The 8569-nt window shown below is 45.4% G+C and overlaps 1 long non-coding RNA gene across 1 annotated transcript; it reads left to right on the top strand.

Moving 5' to 3' along the window:
• The first annotated feature begins 4022 nt into the window (after positions 1 to 4022).
• Positions 4023 to 4819, top strand: LOC132542088 (uncharacterized). The gene is made up of 3 exons (XR_009553235.1): positions 4023 to 4177; positions 4404 to 4457; positions 4560 to 4819. It is a non-coding gene; the product is annotated as an uncharacterized LOC132542088 (long non-coding RNA).
• The last annotated feature ends 3750 nt before the right edge of the window (positions 4820 to 8569 follow it).

The following is an 8569-nucleotide window of genomic DNA, read 5'->3' as shown; positions in this document are numbered from 1 at the left end:
TTTTTAACATTACACTCTTCCTTTCTCCCACTCCCTAGCTCAGCTTAGCTGTACTTACACTCCCTTTAGAAATGCTGGCTCTATAAATCTCGTGTTGCTCATTCTCTAAGCTGCTGTCTTTCAAGAAGCGTTTCAAGGGAGATACGCCCTGGCCAGCATCAGCAAGCCTCAGTAACGTCCCTTGACTACACATGTTTGCTTAGTATGGATGTCATCTCTGCACTGCCTTCTTCATGAGAAGAACTCCAGTCTCCAGAGATAAGAGCAACACACAGTTTGGCTGGCCCACAAGAGCTTCAGGAGACATCTGGACATTTCTAATTGCTCGGAACTGTAAAGGAGGCAACCCAGGAAAGGTGACTGGTGATGGAGCTGGATGCCAGCTTGGACACCACAACAACTGAGAAAGCTCTGTGGCAGAGCATAGTATCAGGCTCAGGGACAGATTTTTTTTTTCCAACCACAGATGTTTTATTCTTGTCACTGCTGCTCAGTCGTTGGATGAGTGAGCAGATCTGCTGGGCTGAACCTCCTACCTGAGTCTTTAGTCCTACCTGGAGGGACACTCCAGTCTTTCCCCTGTCAGCCCTTGGATATGACACCATCCCTCAAACCCAAACATTCAGCACATCTCATCCATCTTTCACCCTTCGACAAAATAGCCCCGTTTTCAATGTTTCCTAGCAACTTCACTGTTTCCAAAAGCCTCATCCTTTCAGTCCTGTAAAATCAGTCTACTCCTTTTTTTAATTTGTAGATAAATCTACTTTTATTAATGTCAAGGTAATAATTATCTAATGCATCAGCTTTCATAGGGAGATTTTTTTTTCCTCTTCTTTCTCCAGGTCCTGGTGGAACTGGAATTCAGAGCTCTCTGAGACCAATTTTCCTTTCTTTCTTTCTTTCTTTCTTTCTTTCTTTCTTTCTTTCTTTCTTTCTTCTTCTCTTTCTTCCTTTCTTTTTTTTAATATTTATTTATTTATTCATACCCTTTTGTTGCCCTTGTTGTTTTATCTTTGTTGTGGTTATTATTATTATTGTTAATGATGTTGTTATTGGATAGGACAGAAAGAAATGGAGAGAGGAGGGGAAGACAGAGAAGGAAAGAAAGACAGACACCTGCAGACCTGCCTCACCGCCTGTGGAGACCCCTGTGCAGGTGGGGAGCCTTTCTTTCTTTTTGTTATTGCTTTTAATCTACTTCACTGTCACTTAAGTTCTGAAGATCCTTTGGGAAATTAAGATCATAAAATCTCGTACTCTGGATAATCCACCACTTAACACTGGTGTGTCAGCCCACAGGACTTTTCACATTGCTTTTGAAATAGCTTGAAGTGTGTCTGCTAAAAAATATATAGATAGATAAACAGATAGATAGATGATAGATAGATAGATAGATAGATAGATAGATAGATGATTGATAGATATATAACATAGACAGAGACCAAGCAGTGGCACACCTGGCACAGAACACATGTTACAATGTCCAGGGAACTGGATTCAGCCTCCAAGCCCCACCTGCAGGGGGAAAGCTTCATACGTGGTGAAGCCATGCTTCTAATATCTCTCTTTCTCTCTCTCCCTCCCTATTTTCTCTTCTATTCCCAATTTCTCTCTGACCACTAAATAAAAGGAAAAGGAAAAAATGGCTGCAGGGAGCTATGGATTCATCATGCAGGCACTGAGCCCCAGCAATAATTCTGGTGGCAATGAGAAAGGAAGGGACGAGAGAAAGAAAGGAAGAAAGAAAGAAAGAAAGAAAGAAAGAAAGAAAGAAAGAGAGAGAGAGAGAGAGAGAGAAAGAGAAATAAGAAAGAAAAAAAGAAAGTAGGAGGGAGGAATGGAGGGAGAGAGGAAGGGAGGAAGGAGAGACAAAGAGGTTCCATTAAGACCTATGAGTATGACTTTTTCTAGAAACATGGGTCCTTGTGGCTCAGAATGAGTGTCGATCTAACATTTCTGGTGTCCTCATAAGAAGCAGAGAGGAGGGAGTCCAATGGTAGCACAACGGGGATCCCAGTTCGTAGGCGGTGAAGCAGGTCTGCAAGTGTCTCTTTCTCCCCCTCTGCCCCTCCTCTCTCCATTTCTCTCTGTCCTATCCAACAACAATGACATCAATAACAACAATAATAATAACTACAACAACATTTAACAAAGCAAGGACAACAAAAGGGAAAATAAATAAATTTTAAGTTTTTTTAAAAAGTCAGGAAGAAGAGAGGAAACACAGAGACAGCTACCCCTACTTCAGTCGCATGATGGTAGAAGTGGAGATTTAACTGATGCATCTTCAAGTCAAGGAGTGCCCAGTACTGCCAGAGCTACTAGAAACCAGGAGAAATTTGCATAATGGATTGGCCCTTACAGCTTTCAGAAAGAACCTGACTGCTGCAACACCTTGACCTGAACTCAAAGCTTCTGGAGCCATGATATTTTTTTTCCTGATGTACTTAGTGTTCAGGATGTGAGACTTGGTTACTGTGGCCCTCGGAAAGGGATACAGCCTCTGGGATACTCTGTCCTGCCTCTCCCCCTCTCTCCAGGATGTTTCTTCTGCCAGTGAGCACCTCACCTACTCTCAGACCTGTCCTAGGTCCAGGGACAGTGCTGTGTTTTCATGGCCTCTGCTTTCCCAAGCTGACATTCTCTAGGGTGCATTCTGACGGCCCTGCTCGACCCGTAACGATGTGTCTTAGTCACTGTTGAATGCTTTTTCCCAGAGTCCATTGCTTAATAGACAGTCAGTGAATGTTGAAAGATGTATTGACTAGGGAAAACATGTCTGAAGTCAAAAAGGAAAAGGTTCAAGCACAAGAATCGGCGTTAAAACCATTCATTTTAAGTTGCAGTCTTTCCAAGGGACTTAAATAATTCACTTCTAAAATTCTTTATTATTATCTTTATTTATTGGATAGAGACAGCCAGAGATCAAGAGCATAGGAGGAGATAGAGAAAGAGACAGACAGAGAGGGATCCACAGCCCTGCTTCACCACTTGCAAAGTTTCTCCCTGCAGGTGGGGACTGGGGGTTCAAACCCGGGTCCTTGGGCATTGTAACATGTACGCTCAACCAGGTGCACTACCACCTGGCCCCAATAATTTTTTTTTTTCTGGAAATTTTTGAAAGTTTATCCTTTCAGATCCATCTAAGCCTTTGCTTCCTCCAGGAAGCCTCCCTTTCTTCCCTATGGAGCCTTACTTAGCCTTTGGCTTTAGCATGTCATGTTGCACTATCTCAGAGAGAGAGAAAGAGAGAGAGAGAGAGAGAGAGAGAGAGGAGGAGGAGGAGAGAGGGGGGAGGAGAGAGAGAGAGAGAGAGAGAGAGAGAGAGAGGATGCTTCTGTGTGATTCCAGAACTCATCTATCAGCTATCTTCCCAAGGGCAGGAATGAGTGTCTTCCCTGAGCTAGTCTCCAGGACCCCTAACTCTTGGCTATCACTTAGCCATGATGCCTGATTACTCAGCACTCATTCCAGAGCACCCAGGTATGGAAAAGGAACACCACTCACAGGGTTTCTAGTAAAATATGAGCCATTGGGAAGCTTACCTTGGGCTACAGCATAAATGAACCTGCCTCGCTGGGTCCACCCACCCATCAAATCATGAACCAACAAAATGGATAAATCGCCCTCCTGAGAAAGCCTGCTTTCAGTCAGAAAGCCTGCTTTGTCCACTCTGTAGCTGCCCGTCTGTGTGAGAACATCTAAAGGCATGAGAGAACCACAGGCCATCTGAGGCCAACACGTGATTTCTAGTTACCTAAACTTCCCCCACAAAGAGTTGACCCCTCGTATAAGCTGGCCCCTAGTTCTTTCTGGAGGCCATTGAATAGATTGTCTATCAACCAGGTCCATCATCCAATTAGCCTTTGCCTTGGCCTCAGCCCAGCTCTCCCGCCCACTCCTGAAGGAGGCCTGATTCATGCTCTGTGACACCTGCCAGCAGGGCCTCTGACCTGGTTCCCAGGAAAGGACAAGGCAGCCCAAGAGAGCAAGGCAGAGAGGCAGGCTGAGGCTCGGCCCAGAGGCCAGCGGGGAGGGAGGCTTCCCCAGAAAACAGACGCAAGCACAGCTCTGGGCACACACACTGGCTGTTTACCTGGGAGCTCCACGCGGGTGTCGCAAGAGTTCCTTCACGGACAGATTGTGGCCTGCAGATTACTCAGCAGCAGTGAGGGTGAGCCGGAGGGGAAGCCACAACCTTCACAAGGAAACCAGCCCACACCCTGTTTGCACCTTTTACCCGGGGAACTTGCCCAGGGCCAATTCCTATGCCCACTGCCAAGAGTCCTGCTTGAGTGTGCGCTGTGAGGGGGGGGGGGGGCATGCTCCCTAGAAGAGGGAGCTTACTGGCTTCCCATCCCCCTCCATTTCCTCTTGTCTGTTTGTCCTGTGTGCTCCAGGCCTCCTCTCCTGAGGACCCAGGCTGAGCCAGTAAAGACAAGAACGCTGGTTATGTCCCAAGGCTTCAAGAGGGAAGGTCTTCCTGAAAGCTGCCAATGGCTTTGAGCTGCCCTCCCTCAACTGTTGTCTTTCCTCATTCTCTCCATCTTCCTCAGTTGCAGAGTGAACTCTCCTGTCACTCACCTCCATGAACTCTTGCACTAGTTGGATGTCACTAAATGGACAGCAACCACACTGCCCGTGCTTATTCGCCGCAGACTTGCCCCAGAGCTGACAGGTAGCGCCCAGAAGCAAGTGCAAAGAAGGGCCTGCCATGTCTATTTTTTGCTGTGCACTGTTGGCTTTTTCCTCAATTGGGCTGTAGAGGGCTGTGTGAACATGACCTCATGGTCCACTCAAAAGCTGCCTACAGAGACTTCAGGTGTGGAATGACAACCCTTCAGCTTCATCACTTGGGTGAGACGGGATGCATTGGATCGACCCTCTTGTGGTGCACCCCGTGAGTACCCATTTATTGGGGAAACTGACGATCCTTCCTAGCCGACTGAGTCCACATGGATCCCAGTCACTTTCAAAGCCAGCAACAAGCAGACATCAGGCTCAACCTGACGTTGTTGACTGGCTACGGAAGAAGGGCAAACGCTAGAAGAAGAACTTGGGTGAGACCTTTCCTTTCACAGTATTCTCTAATTCCATCCCAGGTGGTCCACTCCTCAACAAAGTCCTCAAACCTAGATATAGACCAGGTCCCCTGAGATAGAGCATATGTTCATACATGTCCATAAACCAGGGAAAAATATATACCTGAAAGCAGACGTACACAAGAGTCTGCAGTGAGTACCCCCCAACACTTCATCTGCACTATTCCAGCCTTTAGGTCCATAATTGTTCAACAATTTGTTTGGCTTTGTATGCTAACTCTCTTTTCAGCCACCAGGTTCCAGATGCCAGCAGGATGCCCACCAGACTTCCCTGGACTGACGACCCCACCAATGTGTCCTGGAGCTCAGCTTCCCCAGAGACCCACCCTACTAGGGAAAGAGAGAGGCAGACTGGGAGTATGGATCGACCAGTCAAATGCCCATGTTCAGCGGAGAAGCAATTACAGAAGCCAGACCTTCCACCTTCTGCCTCCCACAATGACCCTGGGTCCATACTCCCAGAGGGATAAAGAATAGGAAAGCTGTCAGGGGAGGGGATGGGATACAGGAGTTCTGGTGGTGGGAATTGTGTGAAGTTGTACCCCTCTTATCCTATGGTTTTGTCAATGTCTCCTTTCTTAAATAAATATTTTTTTTTTTAAAAAAGCTGCCTAATCCCCTTCAGAGTCAAAGAATTTATTTTGTTTTAAGGAATCAGCCCAATGACTTTTTAATTTTATTTAATTGTGTTTATTTCTTTATTGGATAGAGACAGCCAGAAATTGAGAGGGAAGGGGAGGATAGAGAGGGAGAGAGACAGAGAGACACCTGCAGCCCTGCTTTCCACTCCTAAAACTACCCCCTTGCAGGGGGGCACCAGAGGCTCGAGCCTGGGTCCTTGTACATTGTAACATGAGTGCTCAAGCAGGTGTGCCCCAAAAGGCAAAGAATTTAGAGAAAAGGGAGTTGGGCAGTAGCGCATCAGGTTAAGCGCATGTGGTGCAAAGCACCAAGGACTGGCATAAGGATCCCAGTTCGAGCCCCTGGCTCCCCAGCTTCACAAGTGGTGAAGCAGGTCTGCAGGTGTCTATCTTTCTCTCCTCCTCCTCGCTCTATTTCTCACTGTCCTATCCAACAACAACGACATCAATAATAACTACAACAAAAGGTAATAAATAAACAAATATTTTTTAAAAAGATCTTACAAACTTAAAAAAAAAGAGCTTAGAGAAAAGATGCCATATCTCCACTGCATTTAGTGTTTCAATATACAAACCAATTTACAGTTTCCAAGAATTCCATTCTGGTGTCTTTGCTTTTGTTTGTGTTCTGTTTTTACTGGAGCCCTGCTCAACTCTGGCTCTGCGTGGTACTGGATTAAAGCTGAGACATTTGCTACCTCCAAAGTCTAAACTGCTGTGTTATCTCTTCAGTTTTTTTTTTTATTTCAGATCATTTTATTGATGGGGAAGAACGATCTACAATATAGTGGTTGTCACATCAGGACAGCTTCTTATCTTCTATGATAAGAGTACACCACACTGGGAGTTAGGCTGTAGCGCAGCGGGTTAAGCACATGTGACGCAAAGTGCAAGGACTGGTGTAAGGATCCCGGTTTGAGCCCCCAGCTCCCCACCTGCAGGGGAGTCGCTTCACAAGCGGTGAAGCAGGTCTGCAGGTGTCTGTCTTTCTCTCCCCCTCTTTGTCTTCCCCTCCTCTCCCCATTTCTCTCTGTCTTATCCAACAACAACAATAAAAATAAATAAAATATATTTTAAAAAAAGAGTACACCACACCCCCACCAGCTGAGCTGACATCTTCCCCCATCTTCACACACAGGGCTCTAAACACTCTCTCTGCCTCCCCTTACCACCCCTTTTACAGTGCTTCATTCTGCTATAAAAGCCCACAGCCAGCCTAGAATTTCACCCTGTATTTTTCCTTTGTTTCTCTGTTTAATTTTATTAGTGATTTAATAATAATTTGCAGAACTATGATGTGGCAGGGGTATAATTCTACACCACCACCAGCAACAGACTTCTGTGTCCCATTCACCTCCACTGGAAACTGCAGTAATCCTCCTGAGGTAACAGGTATGAATTGACTATTATTTCCATAACTGTCTATATTTATATGTGTGCTCATTTTTTTCCTAAGGTCCTGCCTTCTAGTCCTTTCTAAGTCATACCTACACTTACTACTACATCCAAATGTCCTTCCTGTTTTCCTCTTATTTTCCTGGGTTCCTGGTGGAGTTGGAGTTCAGAGCCCTCTGGTCATCTTCCCCTAACATTTCTCCCCGTCAGGGAGTATGGTCCAAAATTCTTCATGGGGTGCAGAAAGTGGGAGTTCTGGCTTCTGTAACTGCTTCTCCTCTGGACCTGGGTGTTGGCAGGTGGATCCACACCCCCAGCCTGTTTCTGTCCTTCCCTAGTGGGGCAGGGCTCTGGAGAGGTGGGGTTTCAAGACACTTTGGTGAGGTCGTCTGCCCAGGGAAGTCAGGTTGGCATCATGGTAGAATCTGCAACTTGGTGGCTGAAAGGTGGTAAGATATAGAGCAGGACAAAATATTTAATAAACAGGGACCATAAAGAAGGGATAGAGCAGATAAGAATAGATATCTTAGGATGGAAAGAAGCTAGAATGTCTACTTTGAGTGTGTTCCAAGGGGCCCATGACTTTAGTCATTGTTGCCTGAGCCTGATAGTCTCTTTGTTTAAGACCCACTTATGAGTGAGGTCATCTGATATTTGTCTTCCTTCTAGTTTATCGCACTTAGTGTGATTCTTTCAAATTTCATCCAGAATATAGCAACAGAGAAAAATGTAATCATTTCTTAGTGTGTGTGTGAGTACGCGTATCTTTATTAACCACTCATCTGAAGCTGGACATTTGGGTTATTCTAGACTATTACAAACATTGCTACTATAAGCACAGGTTTGTATAGAATTCTTTGGATTTGGATTTTTGTTTCTTTATGAGAGGAGTTGCCAGATTGTATGACAACACTGTTTCCAGCGTTCTAAGGAATCTCTGGGCTATGTTCCAGGGGCTGAACTAAATTCCATCCCCATCTCTTGCTTTGTGTCATTTAGCTTTGTGAGGCTATTTCTGGTCTTTTCCTGGTGACATGCCTATTCTCTGACCTCTCTCATTTATTTTGGTCCCTTTTGCTGTTTTGCCTGTGCCTGTCTCTCCCTAAGACAATGCAACGCCCTTGGAGACAGGAATCTCATTGTCTCATTTCTGTATCCTCATGACAAGAGCACAGCAAATACACTGATACCTCAACCAATGTCACTGTGGAGCTTTTGGACCATCTTTAAAATAGAGTCCCAACATTTGTATGGTGAGGTCAAGTGTATTATGATAAACTCTAATCGGAGTGAGAAAGAACCAGACATCACTCTGGTACATGTGCTACCAGGGATTGAACTCAGGATCTCAAGTTTGACAGTCCAATGCTTTATCCACTGTACCACCTCCCACCACACCATTGGATTTTCAAAGAAAAACAAGCTACC

Source organism: Erinaceus europaeus, chromosome 1 (genome assembly GCF_950295315.1).
Source record: "Erinaceus europaeus chromosome 1, mEriEur2.1, whole genome shotgun sequence".
NCBI classification, from domain to species: domain Eukaryota; kingdom Metazoa; phylum Chordata; class Mammalia; order Eulipotyphla; family Erinaceidae; genus Erinaceus; species Erinaceus europaeus.
This window is presented reverse-complemented; position numbering and strand designations above follow the sequence as displayed.